We start from the raw sequence: 26854 nt of genomic DNA, 5'->3' as shown, positions 1-26854 counted from the left end.
CCGGGCCCTGTGCTAGCAGCGTGGAGCCTGCTTGGGATTCTCTGTCTCCCTCTCCCTCTCCCTCTCTTCTCCTCCCCCACTCGCACTGTCTTTGTCTCTCTCAAAATAAGCTTTAAAAAAATTTTTAAATACTAAGAACCAGAGTAAATTAATTTCTGGGATACCTGGGTGGCTCAGTCAGTTAAATGTCTGACTCTTGATTTTAGCTCAGGTCGTGGTCTCACGGTTTGTGGCACCCCTCTGAGCCTCTGCTGTCAGCACAGCAGATTTTCTCTCTCCATCTCTTTCTGCCCCTCCCCCACTCATGCGCTTGCTCTCTCTCAAAATAAATAAGTGAATAAACAAACAAACAAACGTTTTTTAAAAAGGAGTAAATTAATTTCTGTTCTCCTGAGGACTCATTTTTTGTTAGGACAGGACACCGGCGATCCAAGATCATGCCACCTTGTAAAGATGCTTTTACAATTATTGATAGACCCAGATAACAGCTCCACTGTAATCCCAGGTTCCCATATTGAATTAAATCTGCTTTGGGTTATTTAGGTCACATACTGCATAAACGCCCTCTCTGTGTCATTTCTCTGTAAATAGTGAGTGTGCTTCAGTTTTCTCTATAATATACATTTATTTTTGGACCTCATTAAACAGGTTAAGGAAATTTAAATAGGTCTAGCCAGTAGACAGAAGCTAAGGCTGAAGTTAGAAGTACTCTCTGTGGTATTATCTAACACCGAGATGAGGGGCGTTTTTAACTCTGGCTGCTACTTACAAAGAAACTAAGAGCATTATTTGAAAATCAGGTCTGAAAATCAGGCCTACGCTTTTTAAAATATGCTATTATTGCTTAAGCAATATTAGTGTTGTTTTAAACGCAATAGGTAGTGATTGCTATAAGCCATCCTTGTCGGGTGGGGGTGGGAGTGAGAAAATTGTAGTTTAAATAGCACAGTTCAATTTGTCTTCATACTCCTTTTGCTGCAAATACATTGTTGTAATCCCACCTTAATCTTAAAACAAATGTTTTTAATGTTTTATTTTATTTTTGAGACAGAGTATGAGTTGGCGGGGGGGCGGGGTGAGGGGGCCAAGAGAGAGAGGGAGGGAGACACAGAATCCAAAGCAGGCTCCAGGCTCTGAGCTGTCAGCACTGAGCTGGACGTGAGGCTCCAACTCCCTGACCGTGAGATCATGACCTGAGCCAAAGTCAGACGCTTAACTGACTGAGCCACCCAGGTGTCCCCATCCTCTTTAATCTTAAGCTGGTTTGTAATTTTCTAAAGTCTAAGATCATTCCTGGAAAAAAAAAATAAACTAGGTGGTTAGGCATTAATTATTTAACTGCATTTTAGTAAAGGTGCCATATGAATTCATTTGATTTTACAGGAGGGCATAGTAAGTCAATGCCTCTGTATGGGAAGCTTCCTTATGTTCTGAAAGAGTTAACCCCTCTGTGCCTCATTTATGTCCTAAGAGGGACTGATGATACCAGGAGAAATATATCAGTATGTTCAACACTAGAGGACGTTTCTTATTTCAGAAGTACAAGAGAAATAATGTCTTCATCCACGGGAAGAGCAGACTCCTCTGTTTGGGTACTTTTGAAAACCACAATTTTATTAATTAAATCTTCAAAAGTTTAACGATAGCTTAGAATAGCAAAAAGGAGCAATTTCTAAAGAACTGACAATTACTAATTCAATTACTGGAAATGCAAGGAACCTTCAGCTTTACCCTGTGGGATAAGTTATAAGATTTTAAATATACATTTTCAATATATTCAAAGTATGCTCATTAAGAAATTCTATGTTTTTAAAAAGCACCAGACTCCCAAATATTTTATTGTACTTTATTTGTTCTCACCTCAGCAACATGCTCAAAGCTTAATACCTGAAAAACAATCTCAACATTCTTAAGAACCCAGAAAGTAGAGCACTTCAAGGAAAGATAGCACGGAACATGTTAGGAACTAGAAAAAAAAAAAAACCACCCACAAAGAACAAGGAAATACTTTCAATATGCCTTTTGAGAGGAAGAGATGATCCATGGGAGGACTATTCATGTGAGTATGTAAGTGTATTTTGAGGATTTTTGCAGCAGTTGAAATCCTTGTTCAAAGGAAGAAATAGCAGTGTGTTTGCGTGACCTTGTAGACTGATATTTTGAGCCATTACTTAATCCAGCAGCTGTGGCAATGCCCTTTTGTATGATACAAAATAAACAAAGAAGCAGAATATAATAAGGCAAGTGAATTCTTGAGCAAGTCGACCATGTGCATACAGCTTCAGCTTCTATACAGTGTGGACTGTTTCAATGTGAGAATGGTGATCTCCTCCTTACAGCTTAGTTGTGAGATTCGGGCCAGTCATAGACATTGCAACCTATTTGGGGACGACTTTAATCATCACCCTCGAGCCATGACTTGCACAAAGAGCAAGACAAGCTAATCAGCAATAATCCACTTGAGAGAAGCTAGGTGTTTATCAACAAACCTCTGCTGGTAAAAATGAGGACGATTAACCTGTACATCTACATATTACAGAGACTAGGAGACTGGCAGTGAGATATTTGCCTATCAGTCAAAATATATTGTGGGTATATCGTGTGCCGAGCATTCTCCTCATCCTGTATGTGGTTTAAAAAAAATAGTTCTTGTCCTAGTGGATCTTAAAAATCTAGCAAAAATGGGGTGCCTGGGTGGCTCAGTTGGTTAAGTGTCCGACTTCGGCTCAAGTCCGAAGTCGATCTTGCGGTCCGTGGGTTCGAGCCCTGTGTTGGGCTCTGTGCTGACAGCTCAGAGCCTGGAGCCTGCTTCAGATTATGTGTCTCCCTCTCTGCCTGCCCTTCCCCCGTTTGCACTCTGTCTCTTTCAAAAATAAATCAACATTTTTTTTAAAAGTCTAGCAAAAATGGCCAAACATTGCATTTAACAAGAATCAAAGAAAACCAAAAATTTACATCAAAAGAACAAATAAGCCATGTGTTAAACAGGGGTTTAGAAGAATGAATGCTATAGACTAGACCCAGGAGAGGAAGGGGAAGAAATGACAAACAGCACGGGCAGGCCAGTGAAGTAGAGGATGCTACATACAAATGACTTTAGACTGAACAGTGGACCCACAGATGAACCAAGAGTGCAGCAATCAGGAGAACTTCATGGTGAAACCGTCCCCAGGGATGCAGCCCAGCAACCACGCTGTTGCCCCACTCATCACCTAGATAGACCAAGCACATCCTGTTTCCGTAGGGACAAGAAGTGTGACACAGCTAGCATCCTGAACGTGAAAACAACTTCTTCTAACTTACATACCAACGTTTTTCAGTGATGACAGTCTTCTGCTCAGTCCTCGAGTCTCTCAGGCTGGTGGATGAATGAATTTGGTTGGTCCAGAGAAAACTCTGTGGATGTGAGTTTGAATGAAAACGTAAGCATTGGTATGTGGTTTTTGTTTTGTTTTGTTTTTTGTTTTGTTTTGGGTTTGTTTTTGTTTTTTGTGGTTTTTTTTGGTTTTGTTTGTTTGTTTGTTTGTTGACCTACAATAGGTAAGGCACTGGAAGAAACAATTTTTACTCACACCTTCTCCAGAGGATCCTGGGATTTCTACTACTCCTCTATGGTAATTGCCAACATGACTTTTCCCCTTATGTTTACTCTCAAATGATTTTCTAGGATACAAAACTGGTAAACCTATGGAAGTATATAATATAAGGTAATTCATTCCAGCCCCTTTGAGTTGAATCTTGAGATTCACAGCATTTGGATCTCTCATAAGCCTTCCAAAAAGTGCTGTTTTTGTGCTGTGGCTGATTGCATCTGTTGCATAAAATAGTTTCCTTTGAGGTTTTGAATGATACATCCTTTGGGGAGCCTCAATACCAAGATAAAATAGAGCTTTATAGCCCTTTTTAAGCTCAGATTCAAGGGATTTCCTACAAATAGGGAGTTCCTTTTCAATTTTTTACAAGAAAACAGCACCCACCTTCAAACAACTGTATACGATGCCAGAAATACAACTAGCATCTAAATATACATATATATTTACACACACATTCTAAAATGTGTTCCATGTGCTATGGAGAAATAAAATCCAGCCATTTTGCTGAATATCAATAACTTCAGTTTTAAACCCTCAAGCAAGATAACCCATGAGCAAGATAACCTACAGATATGTTCACTCACTACAAATGTTTACTAAGCATCTACTATGTGTCAAATATTCTGTTAGGCGCTGGGGATACAAGTCCCATTCCTTATGGAACTGAAAGGAACCTAGAAAGACTTGCATCCTGTTGTGTAGTTCAGCCTACCAGGAGAGGCTAACTAGCTGACTATTTAAGGTAGACTTAAGGAAACAATTGCTAATGCTGTGTATTCTGCCTCTCTTATGTATTTTTGTTTAGAGTTTATCTTAGTGCTACAGGTAAAAGGACAGTTCTCAACCTGTTGCAGCCTGTAAAAATTATCTGATTACTTCACAATAAAGTTAATACCAAATTCTTTCAGATCTGACTGTTTTGTTTATCTTGAATGCTAGAATAAAGTAATTGTGCACAGTTGTGCTTGAAACAAATCACTATTTCAAAATAATTATAGAGTGTTCTCCTTTGTTGTCAAGCATAGTCTCTGATTTACGTGATATGTACCAAAAAGTGTGTTTTTATCCTGGTTATCGTTTCACAAAACTACTATAATGACTAAGAAATTGTAAATATATTTAGTATCATTGTTTTCCCCATCATGAACTTGTTCTTTTGACTGGTGAAATGTCCATTTTCACGACGTCAGATCACTGAATGGAATTTTGAGTTCTCGGAACTTCAAAAGGCTCATTATGTAATATAACATTCAAATCTAATATGAAAGGAAACACTTCACTAGAGTCCACTTCCTGAGTGTGTCTTGTAAGTAGATGCACGTTTGGACACTTCCTCTTGCTAACGCCACCTCTTCTTGTCATTCCTGTACGTGTTCTCTTAGGATAATTAGACATTTGAATGTTGAAATCCATAGAGCTTAAACTTGAAAGGAATTCTACACTTCCCGAGCTGGAAATAATCTCTTAGGTGCCTCTAGTTCTACCTTCTGCTTTTATGATGAGGACACTCAGGAAAGAACTATCTGCAGTGGGTGAAGTTTTGCCACAGAGCTTGTCTGCTGCCGGTTAGCTACATTTTCCAGTTCTGGTACCTGGCTCAGGTGAAAAAGATTTGTCCTTTGAACAAACAAACATGAATTATAAACTTCACGCACTTCCTTGAATTAGAATTATTAAATAATTCATAACTCCTCTAAGTGTCATTTATTTCTTGGCTCAGGTCATGATCTCACAGCTTGGGAGTTCAAGTCCCATGTGGGTCTCTGTACTGACAGCTCAGAGCCTGGAGCCTGCTTTGGATTCTGTGTCTCCCTCTCTGCCCCTCCCCTGATCGTGCTCCATCTCCCACTCTCTCCCAAAAATAAACAAACATGACAAAAAATTTTAAGTATCATTTATTTCTAAAATTTGGTCAGTAATTTGTAATCATGGTTTGAATAGAGTAAGCATTTATATATAATATGTATATTATATATAATTTAAAATGTTATCGCTTTTTATTCCTCTCCCATCCAAAACAAATATAAATATTTTATGGTTCTTAAAATAAACTCATAAACATTACGATTGTTACCAATAAAACCAGAAAGATCAGAAATCATACAAAGAGAAAGGGAGAAAATTACTAGAAAAGATTATGATTGTTACAAATAAAAACAGAGAGATCAGAAATCATACAAAGAAAAAGGGGGGGAATTACTGGAAAAGAGGCAAATTGATTCTTTTTTTTAAGTTTATGTATTTCTTTGGGGGGGGGCGGACAGAGAGACAGGGAAAGACAGAATCCCAAGCAGGCTCCATGTGCAACACAAATCCCTAACGTGGGTCTTGATCTCATGAACTAGCGAGATCATGACCTGAGCTGAAATTAAGAATGGGAGGCTTATTAACCGACTCAGCCACCCAGGTGCCCCTTTTTGGTCTTATTTTTAGATGAAGAGAGGCAGGAAACATTTCTGGCACTGAATTCTAGGTCATTTTAGCATACATATCTTTATGTAGAGAACACTAAAATAATGAACGAGGCCTCTGCAAGAAGCTTTGCAAAATCATTGAACTTTCTTCGTGGTTCTTGCATTGAGTTCAGTGAAGGCATTTGAACATTAAATTGCATTACTGGGAAACAATTTTCTTTAGCACAAAAGAGTTTTAACTTAGATATGTGTATTGCTGATAACCTCAACTGAAGCAGGAATGGAGTTTAAAGCAATTGAAGAAATGATTAGCTTACCCCATTCAATTACTTAAACAAGGAGGCCATTAGATCGATGTGACTGTAATGCTATAGTGGCCTACATAAACAAACCAAAATCTAAGCTTGTAAATGCCTCAAGATTATGAAATGGAAATGCTATGGACAACCAATCACAAATACCCAACTAAGCTTCAAGCTCTAGCTAATCAAATAATCTCCTTTCTTTGTTTCTGCACTTCATATAAGATTCTTCCCCAGCTCCTGACTGGGTTGTGTTCTGGACCACTGTGGTTTAGGTGCTGCCTGATTTGAATGTTTTGTTTTGTTTTGTTTTGTTTTGTTTTGTTTTGTTTTGTTTTGTTTTGCTCAAAGAAATCCTTAAATTGTTTTTATTAAAATTTTTTTGATGTTTATTTTATTTTTGAGAGAGAGAGAGACAGAGACAGAGCATGAGTGGGGGAGGGGCAGAGAGAGAAGGAGACACACAATTCAAAGTAGGCTCCAGGCTCTGAGCTGTCAGCACTGAGTTGGACACAGGGCTCCAACCCACAAACTGTGAAGCCATGACCTGAGTCGAAGTCGGACGCTTAACCTACTGAGCCACCCAGGCACCCCAGTCCTTAAAAATTGTTAATATGGGCCTCCGTTTATCTTTTAACATCCCTTACAGTCTCGTTCAAATATGATATCAACTATGTTTTGGGTAGAATAGATGCCAGCTCGATCAATGTTGCATTGTAAACAGAAGAAGGAAATATATATCCACCTGCTTGGATTACCTGGGACTGTGTAGGGAAACTTGATACTCTTCCCAGGATATTCTTCCAATGTTGGCTTCATTCCAGCCAAAGTCCTGGTATGGAGACATGAAAAGGGAGTGGCTTCCATGGGTTTTCATCAGTGTGGTCTCAAGAAAACAGGATTTTCTCCTTCTAACTATAGGACTGTCTAGTCATAGTGTGGCTGTTGTCAGGGAGGGCAGGTTATGTAAACCACATAAATTCTACATTAAAAAAAATACATATATGTGTTGAAGAGAAGAAGAAAGAAAGAAAGAAAGAAAGAAAGAAAGAAAGAAAGAAAGAAAAGGAAAGAAAAGAAAGGTGGGCACTCTAGAATCAATATCCAGGCAGTTTTTATTGGTGATATAATCCAACCATGAAGGTCAGTTTTTCTATATTAATCATCACTTTTTTAATTTCCCCTTTTTGCTGCTAGACCTTACTTTCTTAGGGTGATGTTATTTTTCTTTTGCACTCATGTTAGTCTATGTCCTCCAAGAAGCAAACACCAGTGCCAGATTAAACATGCTAGAAATTTATTAGGGGAATTGCCAGTGAGAGACAAGTGTAGGGAGCTGGAAGAGGCCTCATCCTAAACTTGGGTGAAGGAAAGAGAGAAGGAAGGAAGGAAGGAAGGAAGGAAGGAAGGAAGGAAGGAAGGAAGGAAGGATTCTAGATGGGACTTGCAGTTCTAAAGAAAGTCGAGCATGGCAGTCTGGGAGGTCTTGAGCTAAAGGTTCTATGGCCAGAGGAATCCCCAGTCTCCCAGGAACAGACCTGCCTTAGGATCACCGCCACACCCAGTCATTGGCTGCAGGCCAGCGGGGAGGCGTGGCCAGCACTTGGCCAGGGCCAGCATTGCTTTTACTCGCAGCAGAGATCCAAGAGACACACTCCCAGGGCTGCCATAGCAGCCCTAGTTTACCTTAAGCAGAGTTGTTTATACTACTTTCCATTTTTGTTTATTTAATATACAATAATAATCACTTTCTGAGCGTTCACCATGTGGCAGACACTGTTAAAACTTTTATGTGCCTTATGTCATTTCATCCTCACAACCACCCTGTTATTATTCCCATTTTACAGAAGATTACTTAATAAGTTTCTTGCACGGACAGGCTGTGATGAACTATTATGTCATCTTCATTAAGTGGAGAACTATTTCCCAGAAACCCCTCATCTATATGGTCCCCCTGCTGATAGTTTGCCAAAAGAAGAACTTGCAAGAGATTTGAAAATTGGAAGTGATGCAGCAAACATTATTCTCTGAAGGTTGTTTTGCAGCCAGATGAAATGATGGACAGAGGAGGCTGTGATCAGTAGGTTTCGAGTGCTTTTCTTCCTCCTCTGCTTTGCCAGTAGGTTTTCTTGCAGCCAACTAGCCCTGACGATCAACAGTGACCTCAGGTATGCCTCAAAGCACTTGACTGTGGACCCATAGAGTTGGTCTCCACAGAAAGAGCAACTCTCCATAAAGCTCTCCATGGGAACCCCTTTTATGGCTCCAATTTAGCAACCAGCTGTTCTTGGCTTCTCAGATGGGCTGCTTGCTAACTACTCTGATCTAAACTCTGCCTTCTAGACTTTCACTTCTCCAGCTCCTCCCTCAATTGTAAAGTCTAATTCCTATAATAAATCCTTTTTCCCAGAACACAGAGTTACTCTCCTCCTCTGCCAGAACCCTGACTGATAGAGTAACCGTGCAAACATCTGTTGAATGAATGGGCGATTTCGGCCTAGCCCAGGGATTAAGACGTATGTAGTCCGTCTTCACAGTCCAGTATCCTTTGTTTTAGATTAAAGTAAGAACAATTCATTTGTTTAAAATACCAAATATGCAAGAAGAAAGTGTGACCATAAATTACTGAAGTCGAAGTCTGTCACTGGCAGTGTCCCCTATAGAAGTTCATCCTATAATCTCACAAAGTGTGATGTGCAGGGCCAAATTTTTGCCCCTCTCAAATCAAATAAGTACAAAAACCTATAAATGTACCTACCTGAGACTCTAGACTTTTGTGTCCTAAAAAGCAGAGGATAACGTTCTAGCCAAGAAAATTTTAGGGGTGCCTGGGTGTCTCAGTTGGTTAAGCCTCTGACTTCAGTTTAGGTCATGATCTCGTGATTCATAGGTTCAAGCCCTGTGGTGGGCCCTGTGGTAACAGCTCAGAGCCTGGAGCCTCCTTCATGCATTCTGTGTCTCCCTCTCTCTCTGCCCCTCCCCTGCTCGTACTCTTTCTCTCTCTCTCAAAAATAAGTAAAACATTAAACAAATTTTTAAAAATACAAAAAATAAAATTTTTAAGAGCAGGCATTATCAGTCAGGCCTCTAATATTAAAAATGTCTAACGTGTCTACAATTGTCTGCAAAATATATCCCCAAGACACTGAATGGAGTTAGTTTAATAATACTATGTCAATATATAAAATTGAGTGTTGAAAAATATCTTGCAAAAATAAGGGCTTTGCCATAATTTCTATCAAACTATTTTTTTTCTGAGAGTAATTTTACAGTACATTTATCTCTTTTATGCTTTTCCACTCTAATGTTTGAACAATACAGAATCAAAATTTTAACAATATATATATCACCAAAGGTACTATCACACCAACCTGGGAGAAAAAAATATGGGGCTGTGGTAAGAGTTGCACACAGTTCTTTTCTGTGCTTCCTGTATTTATCTATTGTGTCTGCCCCAAATATGTCTTTCTGCAAGCCTGAGGTTGGTACAGCTTTGCTAGCTAATGTCCTATTACATTCTGCCAAAAGGAGTCACTAGAGGGAGTTTAGAAACAAGGGAGGGGGAGGGGAAGGGCAGAAAGAACCTTCCTCTTCTTTCTTATTTTATCTTTCAGCACTGCCCAGCAAAAGTGACTGTTTATTCTCACTCCGTTTGGCACTTCTAGGACAAGATTCATCATTTGCCTTAGAGAAACCAGCACCAGCCAGGTGGGTGCCCCTGATCAGAGGTCTGAGTCTGAGCTCTATGAGGTTCCTCCTCTAAGCTGCTGCTCTGGTAACTTCCATCTTTTGCCTTTTGTTCCCATAGCTCTTGGGGCAATACCTGCTAGTTCTTATTAGCTCTGAGTTTACCCTCGTGTCTCCCTCTTGCTCTGAAAGCTCCAATACCTGCGTCACTGTTCCTTATTATTCAATCTTCCTTATTGAAGCCCTGAATGTGAATTCTGTTTTCCTGACTGGACCCTGTCTGATACCTTCATTTTTATACAGCTTCTAGCAAATAAAAGGGGTTTAGATGGCCTTCCTTACCTCCTTCTTCCCCTCCCCTATTTAAGAGTGTTTTAAAGGGTTGCCTTACATGTCCTCAAGAAACACCCTGTCAGCTACTATGGGGCACCTGCAGTTTCCTCTACTTCTCGGGTTTTTTGTGATGTCTATTGCCCAAGCCTTGAAAGCTGTGATGAAACTTTGGTCCTGCTAATAAGCGTCAAAGGTGAGGTCTTCCTCAAAGGTCCAAATGGTGATCCATCCTACTTATTTTGCTGCTCAGTAGACTGTGGCCATTCTTTGCTCCAGAAATTTCCGGCATAATACAACCTTCACTCTCCAGGGCTGCTTTCTTTAATGTACTTTACATGTTATTTTTGTGTTGGGTTCTCAGTATCTTTTAGATTGTACAGCACAGCTTTCACTTTTAGCGTCTATTTTATGACAAGTCCTACCGTATGGCAGAGGTCTGAGTCATGGGCTGAGCTGAAGGGCAATCTGTGTCACTGGTAGAGTGAAGTACTTAGAATTACCCACGCTTCCACGGAGAGGAAGAGGTCCCACCCCCATGCCTTCCCTCCTTCAACCAGATTATCATCAATTTTATTTGTTTCATTTTCATTTCCTCTGAAGATTTCATTTGGACAAAGGAGTCTTCTGCTACAAAAAGATTTTCAAAACTGGCATAGAACCTCCAGAGGCACCCAAACTTATCCAAATACAAAGATAAAAATACCTAGGTTCCAAGCAGAGGCCACCACTATAAATGTAAAAAATGTATATATTTACATGATCTATGATTCTTAGGATTTAATACAAAAATTTCTCCCAAGTTTTATAATATTGAAAGAAGAATAAATGTGCCCTTTATTTGTTGAAGAATATTGCTGTGGGTACCTGGTTTCCCAGGAAACACAAAACCTACTTTCCTTGAAATGATATTTATGGCACCGAAGAACTTAGAAAAGGTGTGGAGTGACATTTAATGCTTTGGAGGCTCCAGAGTACATGAAGAACTTCCATACAATTAAAATGATCATAAATCAGAACCTCTGGATTTCACTAGTTAAATAAGAGAAAATTAAGAAATGTATTGAGCTTCAGATATCTCTAATAAGATATTGTACTTTGCATTAATATGCATTAGTTCCAAAAGTAAATGAAAATTGCATATGAAAGGAATTTGAAAGCTGTGAATTTCTAACAAAAAATGACACGTAGCTATTTGCAGTGCTCTTCTCAATAAAAGTGAATGCCTGGGAAAATATTTGAAAAGATAAAAAAAGAAAAGAAAGGTAAATGAAAATACAGAAATTTAAAAGATATCAGAACTCTGTATAGGTGAGAGCTATATAAAGACAAGATTTTAAAAATTGACTTAATTTGTTCAAAGTGGTAAATTCACTATGCATTAGTGTTTATTAGTTCTAATAAGCAAAATGTGGGAAAATTTTGGTATTTAAACATTGAGCCATTTACTTGTGATAGTTGCAATAATTTCTGTGTGGTTCCAGAGATTTTTTTTTAAATACTTTTTTTCCAAAGGAAAATGATCATTTATAGAAATTTCTATGAGGGGCGCCTGGGTGGCGCAGTCGGTTAAGCGTCCGACTTCAGCCAGGTCACGATCTCGCGGTCCGTGAGTTCGAGCCCCGCGTCGGGCTCTGGGCTGATGGCTCAGAGCCTGGAGCCTGTTTCCGACTCTGTGTCTCCCTCTCTCTCTGCCCCTCCCCCGTTCATGCTCTGTCTCTCTCTGTCCCAAAAATAAATAAACGTTGAAAAAAAAAATTAAAAAAAAAAAAAAAAGAAATTTCTATGAGTTTTTTTTTAAGATTTTATTTTTAAGTAATCTCTACACCCAATGTGGGGCTCGAACTTACAACCCTGAGATCCAGAGTCACATGCTCCACCAACTGAGCCAGGAAGGCACCTCTCTGTGAGATTTTTTTGATGCGTTCTATCCTCACAGATTTTAGAATGGATTGCTGTAATATAGATTTATCTCTCACACATTGTCCATAGGTAATCTCATAGAAAGCCTGATGGTTTTCATATGTGTATTTAGCTAGAATAAGTATTCTTTATTGCCTATGATGTCACCTCTATTTAGTATTTAGTATCACTTGTATTTCATTTTCTTCTTTATGATGCATTTAATCCAGTAGGAATAAATGAGACTGTCAGTAGTTTAAATGACTATTCCTTGACCCTTATAAACATGTATCATTCATGGACTCATCTGCATGAGCTTAATGTTGATCTTTTATGCTTTAACACAATCTGTATCTTAATAACACTATAGAGACATAGCAAGTATTTTTTATCTCTAGGTGGATCCAACAATAATTTCTAACAACTTTATAATACTTTTGAAGATGTTTGATGTATCTTCCATCATGCCAGAAAGATCCACCCTCTCCCATCCATATGAAGAAAGAATTTTTGTTGACTCAGACTTCACACCATTCCAGCCAACTGGCTCTGCTATTCAATTTCTAGCAGAAAAGATTGCCTAACATAAACTATTCTAAACCTAAAATACAGTTTTGGGTAGGGATCCATAATTAAATAGCTTGTAGCTAATGACTGTGACAAAAAGTGCTAGTTTTCCCCAAATAGTCATTCTCCCCTTATTCATTTAGTAAAAAGAATGATGCAATTTTAATTGAGCACATGGATACCCAGCATAAGGATTTCATTTCTTTGCCTCCCATAAGCTAGACATGACTATTTCATTAAGTTTTAGGCCATAGGTTATGGGTAGAAATAACGTACAGTTTCTAGGTCTGGCCTATAAAAAAGGACACTGTGCATTTTCTTCTCCCCTTCTCACCAGCTGGGATGTGGATGTGATGATGAGAACTAGAGCAGCCATAATTGGCTATGAGATAAATTCCAAATGTTGATCAAGAGCTTGATCCAGTTCTGAAATACTTTTATGTGAACTAAGAGAGGAAGAAGCTTCTGTATTATTTAGGGAACTGTTATTTTGTCTCTTGTTGTTACATCCAAAGAAGCATAAAACCCAAACACGTAAAAATCCTATACTGGGCTTTTGAATAGAGTGCGTAATTCTGACTCAACTACTTATCGCCACTATGAATTTGAGCAAATTCCTTAATGTCTCTTATCCTCAGGTTCCCTTCCCTTCTATAAAATGTGGGCTTCTATGAGGATCAACATACTTAATCCATGGAAGTGCTCACCTCTGTAATTGACTCAAATTAAGCCTTCAAAAATATTATCTAGTCTGATTGTTAGACCTGTATGTCAACCCATTCAATTATATTGGTTATTTTTGGCAAATAACTATTTCAAGAATTTCTCTATAAGTTATGTCACTAATTAACCTAGTTAAATTGGTTATAGGTCATAAGGTACTTTACTAGCTCTTTTAGGGCTTATATCAGCATTTGCTACCATCCACTCACAAATTTTCTAGGTTAAATTTTTCTGTGGTATAAACTTTGTGATCTTTACCCTCAGCTGTGAGTAGAATTGGATTCCAGAATTGATTTTTAGTCATAAGGATATCTTATTTCATTTCCATGAAGAGGTAGACAGACCTTCAACTGAGGCCCATATCCTGGAGGCCCTATGATTTTCATTTGAGTTTGTCACCCTTGTTTCCAGCTTGAGGTCCTCGGATCTTAAGCAGACATCTAGAATAGCTGTACACTGGAAATATTTTAAAGATCATTTCCTTTAACTCATTTTGACCAAAAAATTCTCAATAGTTTTGCTGTAAGAAGCAACAGTCAATAATGTTCTTCGAGGTTTACCTATAAGATGTGGGGTTCCCTTAATTAACTGTACCAGCTTTACTGAAAGTGTGGTTCAGCAAACTAAAGGTGTTATACAAAAAAGATGGTCTCTTGATCTGACAGACCTGGGAAATGATAAATTAGGCAAGATTAAACAGGTTTGGTCTTGTGTGTGTGTGTGTGTGTGCGTGTGTGTGTGTGTGTGTTGCAGGATTCCCATAAAGACTTTACTATGATAATGTATGTCATAAATCTCTAGGAGAGAGTATTGATGAAACCATTTTTCAAACTTGAACAAATACTCTAGTTTTCATAAAGCATTATGTAGACCTAATACAAAACCTTAGTTTGGATTTGCTAATTTTATGACTGACTTAAGCAGGGCCTTTGGAGAGCTGCATGGGTTTTCTGCTGGCATAACCATCCCATCAGATTAAGTCAATAGTCAAATGCTTTCTGGGATCTATCTTTACTCCTTTCACCCTTTTAGACATTATATGTTAAAATAATGACCATTCCCTGGGTCTGTCCTCAGGCCAAATTCTGGTTTTCTCTTTTTCCATTGAATCTTGCCACTGAGACCCCTGTAGGCCTAATAGCCAAGAACCTTAATGTTTTCAAAGTCTTGGTATGCTCTCCTGCCTATGAAGCAAATCTATGTGCTCTGAACTCACCATGATATTCATGTTCTTGTGGATGACCTGCCTAATAATGTTATGACTTGAACCCATTTTTTCTCACAAGCTACTGTGAATAATATGATTATCTCCAATGTTCAGAGATGCCACAAAGAACCTATAAACTGGAATTTAAAATGCATAGCTAGATTCCTAGAAATCATAACTAAGTAAACTATAAATTTCATTAACTATGAGAAGAAATTTTAATCAGAACACTGTTGAGTAGATTATTGATGCTATATGCAAGAAGTTGTGTGAGGGGGTAGATGGATGACTCTGAAGTCTTGGGTCTTGTTATTGTTTTGCATTGTTTAATTGGAAGATTACAGTCATGTATAGGCCTGTACCCAGGAAACACCTCACTCAGTGAAAGATTTCTATCCATAACACAGAGATGACAACTGCTGTCAAAGTCTGTTATCTGGGCAAACCTTTGGCAATGGATACAAGAATCCATTTAAATATCCCAGCTCTAGTCACTACTTAAACTAATCACAGTCCGGTCCCAAGGGTAGGTGGCCTGATGTGGTAATTGTGGTGAGCAAGACCTATGCATCTGACAATGGTACTAAGCTGAGTTCCAGCTCTACAATTTATAAGGTATGTGACCTTGGGCAAGTTAAACTCTTAAACCTTTAAGTACCCTCATCTATCAAATGAGGCTAATAATAGAATCCAATTCATAGAGCTGGTATGAGGATTATGAGAGACAGTTTATGCACTGAACTTGCATGTGGATAGTTAATAAAGATGACCCCAGCACTAATAAATATGGGTAGTATTTAATAAGTATGACCACCCACACATGCACAGATGCCTGGGCTCCTGTAAAAAATGAAAGACTCCAGCCTTGTGGATGTAGTGACGTGTTCTTACAACTTGTCTCTCTCAAATGATACACTTGTCCACTGACTCTTCCCTACCATTCTTAGCCATGTTTAATATAGTATGGGCAGCAGTTTGAGCTTCAGCTTTGAAAAAAGGACAAGAGTTCACATATCTGTAGTAAATGCCATCTGTGTATCTTAAAATTTGCTGAAGACTGTGGACTGTATGAAAGGTCTGAAGTAGGCACTCAGTCTAGTGGAAGAAACTTAATGTACCAGGAAGGGCCTGAGGAGAGGTGTCAAAAGCTGCTGGCTGAGAGGAAATATTTCCAGCATCTCTGGAGCATCCATTAGAATCCTGACTCCAGCAGTGGTTATGGGGTGGGGGTGGCGGCGGAGTGGGAGAGAGTTAGGAAAAACTAGGAGAGGAAAAGCCAGAAAATTACAGCTGCACCCACCACTTAAGAGACAACCTTTCCTCTCAATCTCCTTTTCCTATCCACCTGATCCTTGAGGGGTCTGATGCAGCAGTTAGCAGATGAGGGAAGAGGTGAGCAACTGAGAGAAATACATCTAGTCCTCTAATCCTTCCCTCCCCACCACCCCAAGGAAGCACGATAGAACTGAAGCAGGCTTGTGGGAAAGAGGGTGGTAATGGAGAACAGTATGTTTTATATTGAATGAAATAGATTGGAGTTAGTCTGTCGTGCTAGAGCACATAAATTAGACTGTTCTTTTCAACGACACAGATCAGAAAATCTAAGGAATCCACCCTGTATTTCATTCATGAGTAGAGTAAATCTGAAAGCACAGTTTGGAAGGGACAATGAAAGAGAAACTAAAGTTCTCTATGTTTAATTATTGCCTATTGAATTCAGCCCGTTCAATAAAAATATTTACCCATTTGATAGTTGTATAAATGTGCTTTTTATTTGAAAATGCACTTGGCACTTTATGAAGATATTCTAATGCATTAAATTGGTGTCTTTTTAAAAATTATAGGTTTAGTAGAAATCGTCCCTAGTTGGGGCATAAAGACAAGTGACTGATTCCATCCAGTACTGTGTTATTTTCTCTTTCTTTCTTTCTTTCTTGTGGAGATGAATGAAAAATAAAAACAAAAAACTCCTTTTTCAGTGTCCTAGTAACTATAATAAAAAAGCCAAGCATTCATGGCTGAATGAATGCATGAGTAGTAGTTCCTTTGCAAGTGAAAGAAGAGAAGTTCAACCAAGCATGACTGCCATGGTCTCCTTAATATGCTTGCAAAATGTACTGAGCAGACACCCTGTATTCTGATCGCTAAACCAGATTGAAGCTGAAGTAGTGCGGGTTGGAGAGTTTCCACAGGAAAAAATACAAAACCATTACACAGGATGCTGCAGAAGCCATGTGGAGTGAAGGAAATGCAAAGTTGAGAGTTAGGTCTTTGAAGGTCTGCGCACCTGCTGTTTGGTATAACTGAGATGGTATGTCATATTTCACACAGAGAAAATGATCAAATGGCAGATAGATATCTTTTCTAAAAAATGTGTTTTAAAGAAACTGAGAATACTACCTTTTCAGACAGAGAAACAGGATATACGGATTTTTGTGTGTTTTTTTTGCAGAGTAAGAACAGCAGACACTGATAGCATAGAAGTTGCTAGCAACCAGTGTACAAACTGTACATGAGGTCAGTGATGAATGAAGCTTTAAATCACATGTCCATTTGTGACACCCTTAGATGTAGAGAGAGTAACTCAGTGTCTTCATTGTCCAATCTACCTACCAACACTCCTTCATGAAGTGCTCAGACATTCTTATCCTCTGTTCCCCTTCCTCCAATCTATGTTGAATTACCTGTTTTGGGGGGAAATGATTGAACTTGCTTATGTAACACAAAAGGGGCGCCTTGCAGTTAAAAAGATTAAATCTTCCCTAACGTTAGAATTCTGTAGAAACTGGAAGGATGAATCGACTCATTTGTCCATTTTGTTTCCCCAAACTTAGAGGTATGAAATTATAAATACAAAACATTCTTTATAAATCCCTCAACAGGCTGGTGAATTCATTAGTCATATCTGTTATAAGTAGGTTAAAGTCTACAAATGCACATACACCCTGAAATTTCTGCCGATTAGACTGTGTACTTCTTTTGGACAGAAGGAACAGAAGGGCAATTAAAAGAGTGGTCCCTGGAATCATACGTGTGTGCTATCAAACAGTATAACCTTTCTGCAGTTTAACTTTCTGCAGTTTCTTGCAGTTTAACCTTTCTGCATCTCATTGTATTCAGCTGATAGATGGCCATCCCAATGACTTCTGATAAGATCCCCAAACTTAGACATGGCGTAAAAGGCCATATACAATGCGTGTGCCTGTCCCTCCAACATCATCCTGTCTAATTTGCTCACTATCTAGCTGAAAGAACTTATTTCAGTTCCTCCAAAGTTCCTGCTTTTGGTGCATCTGAGGTTTTACAAATGCTCTTCTCTGCCTGGAGCCTATCTCTGTACTCTCCCACACACAAGCTGAGCACACATAGCTCACTCCCACCCAGTCTTTGCTTTTCAGTGTAAACGTCACTTGTTTAAAGAGGATTCTTCTGATAAACTGATCAAAAATCATTCCTTCTCCTTTTTATTTGCTTGCATGCTTGCATATAACCTTGTTCATTCCTAATACCACAAATGTCGGGGTGCTTTGTTTGAAATAAATGGGAAGATATACAGGAATCAGGCAGACAAGGAGTCAAATATTACTTTGAGACAACATGTCAGTTTCTGGAAGCTCTGAATATATTTAAACCTCCTATAGGTCTTACAGCTTGAAAGAGCAACACAGAATTCTGGCTCCCTGACCACAGCCCATGCTACAAGAAAGGGGATAAAGAAGCAGGGCTCATGTGGCCAGGCCCTTCTTCCAAAGACACCCAATAAATAGGGTACTCCACTATCATAGGGCAGCGTGTAGAGATGTGAAAATGGGAGTTAAGAGAGGCTGGGAGGGTTAGAAATTCCCTCTGCATGAAGGAAAGATTGGGAATAGGAGAAAAACATTTCTTCCAGTTTCAATTTAAATGTATTAATATAAACCCCATGCAGTGACCATTTCTGAGGTTAAATATAGACAAATATCAGCAGATTCATATGGTTCACACATAATCATACATGTATATGTTATATATACATGTAAACATGTAAATGTGTATGTATGCATGCATAGATATACTAAGTAGTATATGTACCATATGTATACTATGTGTTATATATATCTATGTATGTGTAATAGCATTTACATGTGCCATATACATACATATATATTTGTGTAATAATTTGTGTAGTATCTGCCTCTGCTATCATACTGAGAGTTCCCAAAAGATAGTGAAGTATGTCTATGTTTGTCTCGGCATCTGTGACTCATCATATCTTACAGCATCTACAAAAATTAGTTGAATGAATAATAGCTACAGCACATTTAACATGTTATTTGACTTACTTTAAGAACTCAATAGAGGGGCGTCTGGGTGGCGCAGTCGGTTAAGCGTCCGACTTCAGCCAGGTCACGATCTCGCGGTCTGTGAGTTCGAGCCCCGCGTCGGGCTCTGGGCTGATGGCTCAGAGCCTGGAGCCTGTTTCCGATTCTGTGTCTCCCTCTCTCTCTGCCCCTCCCCCGTTCATGCTCTGTCTCTCTCTGTCCCAAAAATAAATAAACGTTGAAAAAAAAAATTAAAAAAAAAAGAACTCAATAGATACTAGCTATTTTGACGATCACACTGCTGCTGCTTCTGCTGATGAAACATTCTTAATATACTAACTTTTGACCTTGGCCGTATATTTCTAAGACTTCCATTTCAGAAATCCATAAGTTCGTCACTCATACAGTCTGTCTTCCACAGCTCATAATTTCGGGCCATGTCCCATAGTTACAACCTCCACAGCTCCGAAGTTATAACTTTAAGGAGAAACAGGGTGAATAGGACTATAGCAGATTAGAGAACATATGTCTTATCCAGAAAGGGCAGCCATTCTTCCAGTTGGTTCAGACTTGCTTTGTGGGAATAGGAGTTCAGTGTTATCAGACATTCTGATTTTTGAAGAGAAGCTGAAAATCCGTATTTTAATATAAAATCTTCTATATCTGGGAAATTAATTAAAAAGTACTAAGCTCTATGTGCTTCTGAAAGATACTTGGACTTCATGCTGCCCACAGCTAGTTTGTGACCTCTGCTTTTATGACAGTTGTCTTGTGGTAGGAGGTTTTATCAATCCTTTCCTTGTTTTTCATGTATCTTTTTAAATTTTTTTTAAAATTTTATTTTTGAGAGAGAGAGAGAGAGAGAGAGAGAGAATGCCTGAGTGGAGGAGGGGAAGAGAGAAAGGAGAGAGAGAATCCCAAGAAGATTCTGTACTGTCAGTGTGGGTCTTAAAAGGAACCTTGAGATCATGACTTGAGCCAAAACCAAGAGTCTGTTGCTCAACTGACTGAGCCATCCAGGCGCTCCTTGTTTTCATCTTGTACATGGGTATTATTCTATGCTTTTCAAATTAGTTTTTTAATAGTTTAATTTCAATGCTTTATAGGGGATCTAGTTCTAGCTGTTGTTTTTGTATTTCTAACCTTTCTATCTTTTGCTTCTTTAAATCCCTCCCCCCTTTTGTTTCTTGATGTCAGAAGAACTGTCAAGGTTAATTATCTACTACGAGGGTAGCATTTTTAGCAAAAAGGGAAAAAAATGGAGGTATAGAGCATTTTCAAACTGTAGTACAAATATAATTTTTGGTGTGTTTAGTAAACTCAATTTTGGAAATATATGTGAGAACAATTGACACAACAAAGTGGAAGTAATAATTTTACACCCTGTGAATGTATTTCATCTGCAAATCCATTTGACAATAATTAGGTTCTCTGGAACTTCTTTTAATAATTGTTTTTCCTTAATGAACTTTTTTCTATAGAAAAATAAAATTAGATATTTATGTCAGCAGTGGTGAAACTACTGGATGTCAAGAACCCAAAAAATGCAATGTATTTTAGAATACACGAATATTTTTTAAACCATGAGAAAAAAAATCACTGTGACCCAAACTATGACATAACACAAATCACTTAGAATTTTTATTATATATGTATAAAAAATTCTCTTTGAGAATTAGATGTAGATTTTCATCTAATATCACATTGTTCTGTTTCCTTGACTTTTTGCAGAAACCTAGTGTAATCTTTCTAAAGACATTGTAAATGACAACTCAACATGTGTTGGACTGTTGGATTGCCAGTGCAAGTAACTGAAATGACGACGATATAAACATGTGTGGTCAGGTTCACGAATATACAGGCAATGACAAATTATACTATGACTACTGCCTGGCCCGCAGCAATCCATCTTAAGATAAATCCCCATTTCAGTAGTAGTAAAGTGTAAAATATGTATCAGTGTCAAAGAAATACTCTAATCTCTAGTACCTAAATAAGTTTCTGAAATACTAGTTTTATAGAAAAACTTTCTATTTTTTTTTTACATCTCATCTTTTGTATCTTTGAAATTTTCCAGTCTAAAAAATAAGTGATGTACAGGGCAGCAGGAGAGACAAAATTCTCATGGAATGGTACATTCTCAAGTTGTATGAGTGAAGTTTTTTTTTCACACAATTGATATCTTTAGTTAGATTTGGGTATCTGTGTTCTCTCCTGGGAGATGCAAACCCCTAGAGATTATGTACTCTTTTAGACCACAAGAGAATGATGAAGGCTTTGAGATCAGAATTTCGAGGTTCATGGGGCCCACTGATTTTAAAACTGGCCCCAAAATTTGCTTCCTTCATTCATCTTTTTTTTTCCCCTGCTGCCACCAGCCTAATTCTATCCTTTTGACAATTCATACCATGTTTTAAAATATTTAATAAGTTCTGGAAAAAATATATATATACATGTTTATTTATTTTTGAGAGAGAGCCAGAGTGTGAGAAGGGGAGGGGCAGAGAGAGAGGGAGACTCAGAATCTGAAGCAGGCTCCAGGCTCTGAGCCGTCAGCATAAGTGGCTCAAACTCATGAACTGTGAGATCAGGACCTGAATCAAGGTCATTTAGCTGACAGACCCACCGAGGTGTCCCCTATAGGACTCATCTTTTTTTTTTTTTTATGTTTATTTATTTTTAAGGGAGAGAGACAGAGCACGAGCAGGGGAGAGGCAGAGAGAGAGGGAGATCCAGAATATGAAGCAGGCTCCAGGCTCTGAGCTGTCAGCACAGAGCCTGATGAAGTCATGAACTGCAAGATCATGACCTGAGCTAAGTCAGACAATTAACCGACTGAGCCACACAGGCGCTCCTGGAAAACTTATATTTCAAAATAAATTATTTCCACAATCTTATAACCTTTTGGTAAAATTCAACTGACTATTTGACACTCCTCATTTCTCTGCCTTACAGTAGGCATCCACCAGGCTGCTCACTTGTAGTGAGAAAGTTAGTAAAGCTTTCAAAGCAACTCTTAAAACTTTTAACAAAGTACCAAGTGTTTAACCTAATGAATATGAGTACTTTAATTTAATGAAACAAAAATGTATCCAAGGCCCTATAATGGGCTCTTCAGGGAATTCATACCTCCAGAGAGGTAGTGGAACTTCAGGGAATAACAAAAGTAATAAGAAAAGTTTCTTAGTATCTGTAATGCAAAATCCCCTAACATAGCTATACTCCAATAGTGGCGAAAACAAATGTCATTGGGGAAATCCAAGAGAGAGCCTGAAAATTAGGCACATCATTTCCCCCCAAAAATCGGCCTTAGAAAAGGTATCTTTCCAGCCAAAACTTTAAAAGTTTTCTCTGAGGCACAGTGCTTAAGACATATATGGGATTTGAATCCACATTATCTGGGTTCAAATCCTTTCTCCCTTACTGTTCTTAGGTGAAATAAACTCTGTGTCTCCATTTCTTCACTGGTTAAGAAAGGAGCTAATGGTAGTACCTACCTTCCAAACCTGCTGAGAGGATTAGAAGTGTTAAAAATGTGTAATAGTGCCTGGTACCTGGAATCTATATATTCGAGGATCACTACCCTTCCAGAATTATTGTACATTAATCCAAACTGCAAAGTACTTGAACTACTGGAGTTGAATGTAAGGCATGTGGCCTGAATATCTTCAATCAGTCTTGGTTCAGGATACATACAGAGGTCATCTGATGGAATTGTCTTAAAAATCAAGAAGAAGATACTTAAAACAGATAAAGTAATTACTTATGGAAGTATGAACTCACAGTTAGTTGTACATGCTCTATGTTAGTGCAAGCATCCTTTTCAAAAGCATTAAAAAGACTGGTGGAGATTACAAATGTACATATCTAGGATGAATGAGAAAATACAACTTCTTAATATAACGCTGGTGGGAACTTGTGGTTTGTAAACATTCCCGGTGACAGAATCATAAAAGAATTCAGAAAGTTAAGTGTCTTCAAAAATTTAGACAGAAGTGAAACTCATATGCTCTAAAAAAAAAACCCAAAAACAAAACAAAAAACAAAATACAAAAAACCCAAACAAAACACTGATGATTCAAAATGTGGCTCTCCTGATGCAGTTACTGATATTAAAGTTGCATGCGAAAATGTAAATAAAATTAGTTTATAAAACATGAATGGAATAGGCAGTGTCTATACATTAATATATAATTTTATTTTTATAAATGTTTGCTTATCAAAAAGGAATTGAATTAAATACTGTTAACTAGACACATGCCTATTTTATCTACATCCCTAAAGTTTTCTATTTGGCAAAAACAATATGGGATTTTCCTTTAGAGAAAAAATGATTGCTTTAAATTCTGTTGTGTATACAATTCTGGGTAGCAGAGATCTGCTTAAGAGGAAGATAAGGTTTGAACATTGTTTTGAAGAATAATTGGAGTAAAGAGAATAGAACTAAATGTATTAAGGGACTACTATTTTCTAGGGACCTTAGATAAGTAATCACATTAAATTCTCATAGGTATTATTATTCCCAGTTTACAGATGGGGAAATTGAGACTCAGAAAATTTAATGCATCTTTTCAAAATGCCACAAACTACATGATCAGCCTTCATTTTCAGCACAGGCTTTTTCAATTCCAGCACCGTGATTTCCCTGAAAGCCAATCCGGTGCAGAGGGCGGATGCTGAAGGAGAGTGGCTTGGAATTCTTTTATTTCTTAACTGGTGCAAATTACTTGACCTCTCTTTCTTAAGTTTTCTTATCATGGGGCTAATAACACAGTCTCTTCAAGGTGTTGAGACAATTCAGGGAGCTTTTGCAATCAAAGTGCTGGGAATAGCAACTGACACCTAAATGCTCTCTAGGTGTTACCCTGGAAGATGCAAGGAAAAGGGGGAGGAGGGACAGGAGGGAGAAGGGGAGGAGAGGAGGAAGATTACCACTCTGTCACATTACCTCTTTCAGAAGCAAAGTGCATTCTGGGTAAGAGGGATAGGCGGGGCAAAGACACAAAGTCTGGCAAAGTACATAGCTACACCTGCTCTCTGACTAAATATTGAGGAAATAAGGACGGGACTAGGTCATTTTGGAATAAATCCAACCTAGATGGAAATTCCTGGGAATATATAGTCCAACGGTCCTGGCAGTAAACAGATATCAGACCTCACTTTTTATGAAGTTAGTTTTCTTGTATACTTTGCTTCCTGAATGCCTCACTGTGAGGGTTAAGTAATTTATAGTATATGAATCCAGCCTAGATGTGTTTAATTTATACACTATTGACTACTTAACCTAAGTCTCAGTTAAGCCTGTATTTATAAAATTAGAAAAAGAGTTCTAACTTGTAGAGTTGTTTTATATCTACAACATATATGTTAGATGTTTGGCTGAAATCTGAGTTATTGGTAAACAGTTAATAAAAGAGTACTTTTGACATATTTCCTCAGATACCTTTTATTTCCCTCCATATATGAAGGTTCTTAAAACCAGAATACATCTTAAAACTAATGTATGTATTCAATGGGGGAACATTGTTTTTCTTTCACTTCCCAGAGCTATTATTAAATCATTGGTGTTCCTTACAGCTTTTAACTTTATTTCCCCTCAGAGAAGGCTGTAAATCCAGAGGTTGTATTGTATTTGCTACGACTGTATTCTCAAGTTATCAAAAAGTAAGTGTTCAATAAATTTCTTAAACAATAAATTACTGAATAAATAATCAAGGGACTATGACATTGTTGCAAAGAGACACAAAGTCCCAATTAGGTTTATAAAACCTACCAAGAGAAGTAACTTGAGGCCAAAACAATGTTTGGTGTTCTGACACATGTCCCTACTCAGGTGGGAAACTTTGTTTATAAGCCACCTTGTTCAGAAAAGGACTTAAGGTGGCTTACACAGATAAAAATACATGACAAGTATGTGAGAATTCTTAGGTAAAAAGCAAAAAGTGAAAAAAACAAACAACAACAAAACACCTCAACAGATTAAGGACCTAAAATGAAGCCAGGAAAACCACATAGTATATATTTCTACAGGAATCCAAAAGAAAGACCATGCTTGAGGTTTAGAAAATGGGAAAACTCTCCTGGTGGAAACAGGGCTTGCTATGAAGTGTTTAGTTCAAAAGACATGGAGATTTGGCGTCTCTGGAGCCTGTTACAGAGTCTTCCCAGGCAGGAAGGTGCTTTTGGGTGGGAGGTATTTTGGTGAGGATGACGCCTGCCACCAGCCCCAGCTCCTGGGAAGCCACCTACATGCTGGCCCTCACCAATTATCTCGTTTGGATAATAAGCTCACCACTTTCCCTAATTGCTTTACTTCTATCAACAGGTACAGTGGAAAGATAAGAACATTTCATCTTTCAAGGGAGAACATTTCAGGTACAGTCTGCGAAGAGATGTTTATTAAAAAAAAAAAAAAAAAAAAAAAAAAAAAAAGGATTTGGCCTTTGAACTCCCTGGCAAACAAGTGGATTTTACTGACTCTGCGGTATTAGGGGACGCACAGGCACACTGGGTGGTATTTTTTAAATTTCTTTTCAGAAGAGCCCCTTTTCTTTTGCTGACTCCACATTGTCAGTTCTGAGAAGAGAGTGCCAAGGCCCAAGTCGAAGGGGCAGTGTCTTTCCAGGATCTAACAAGCTCAGGTACCAGAAGGACTGGGGCATGATCATCCCTCCCTCCCAAGTGAAAAAAGACAAGAAAGGGGGAAATTAGAAAATCAGGGAATGGGCTGAATTCCTCAGGGTTAAGAGTTCAGGTCTAAATTGAAAATCACCTCCACCCCTTAAAGTTGTGTCGTCTTGGCCAAGGTGCTCTGCCTCTCCGACTCCTCAACTATTAAACGAAGACACCAATCCCGTCCTCACAGACACCATTTGAAGGAGAAGCCTATAGAATGGGCTCAGCCGAATCTGCAACGGAGCTCGGTAGACAGATTCCCGGGCCCACTGAATGCAACTTTGCCAAGCAGCAGCCTGGGAAAACCAGCGCCCTAGATGAGTCTTCAGTTTGGGAAACGCTGAGGTGACACGGAAAGTACTTAGAGTAAGACTAACAATCAGTGGTGGAGAGGTTCCGCCCATTTGACACGAACCCCTCTATCAGCGCGCGGAGAAACCCACTGGCCAGCAGGGGCCGGGAAGGGTCACCCGCGTCTCCCCCCCCCTCCAGCCCCCGGGGAGGGTACTGCCCTCGCCGATCTCCGCTCCCGGACGCGCCCTCGCAGCTTTCCCAGCCCCGCCGGCCCGGGAGCCTCGCGGCCAAGGTGCGCCAGGTGGCGAGGGTGCCAGGCGCGGCCTGGCTTCGGCGGACTGAGTCAGCCGCCCAGCTATGCTGCGGAACCAGGGCTGCCGGCTCGACCGCCCCCGCCGCTGAGCGCCGGCTGCCCCCGCCGCTGAGCGCCGGCTCCCCGCCCCCGCGGGCCGAGAGGAAGCGGCAGAGGCGCGGCGCGCGAGTGCACCTGGGCGGGCGCCGGGCGGCGGCCGCAGCGCTTCCGGAGCTGCGCGCGGGCTCGCGTTCCCCGCGCTCCCCGCCTCCAGGTGCGGCGGCCGCGGCGCGCCAGCCCGTGTGACAGCGCCGCCCGCGCGGCCGCCGCCCGGCAGCAGACGCGGTGCGGGCAGCCGGCGGGGACCGGGGAGGCGGAGGAGGCCCCGCTCCTGGGACCGACGGCTGAGGACCGAGCGAACCGGGCGGGCAGAGACGCCGGCGCCGAGGCTTCACCGTCCGTCTCGCTTTCCCAGCTGGGCTGCCCGCGCGCGAGGCGAGTACCGGGGGCCGCGGGTGAGCTGGGCGGGGCGGGGGGCAGGGGGGGACTGTCTCAGGCTGGGCTGCG

General features: G+C 39.6%; 1 protein-coding gene across 3 annotated transcripts in view; it reads left to right on the top strand.

Annotated features, from left to right (window-relative positions):
* Positions 1-3311: 3311 nt before the first annotated feature.
* ARAP2 (ArfGAP with RhoGAP domain, ankyrin repeat and PH domain 2) overlaps positions 3312-26854 on the top strand; it is a 212949-nt gene continuing 189406 nt past the window's right edge. The window contains exons 1-2 of one of the 3 annotated variants that reach the window (XM_047092177.1): positions 3312-3422; positions 9924-10017. The gene's annotated coding sequence lies outside the window, so the exon portion shown is untranslated. Of the gene's footprint in view, positions 3433-9923; positions 10018-26854 lie in introns of all 3 variants that reach the window. The other 2 variants (XM_047092176.1, XM_047092179.1) reach the window with 2 other exon arrangements.

Source organism: Lynx rufus, unplaced genomic scaffold (genome assembly GCF_022079265.1).
Source record: "Lynx rufus isolate CCGP_SWC_20201006 ecotype Redwood Valley unplaced genomic scaffold, mLynRuf1.p SCAF_3, whole genome shotgun sequence".
NCBI classification, from domain to species: Eukaryota; Metazoa; Chordata; class Mammalia; order Carnivora; family Felidae; genus Lynx; species Lynx rufus.
Note: the sequence above shows the minus strand (reverse complement) of the source record. Positions and strands in the feature narration are given on the sequence as shown.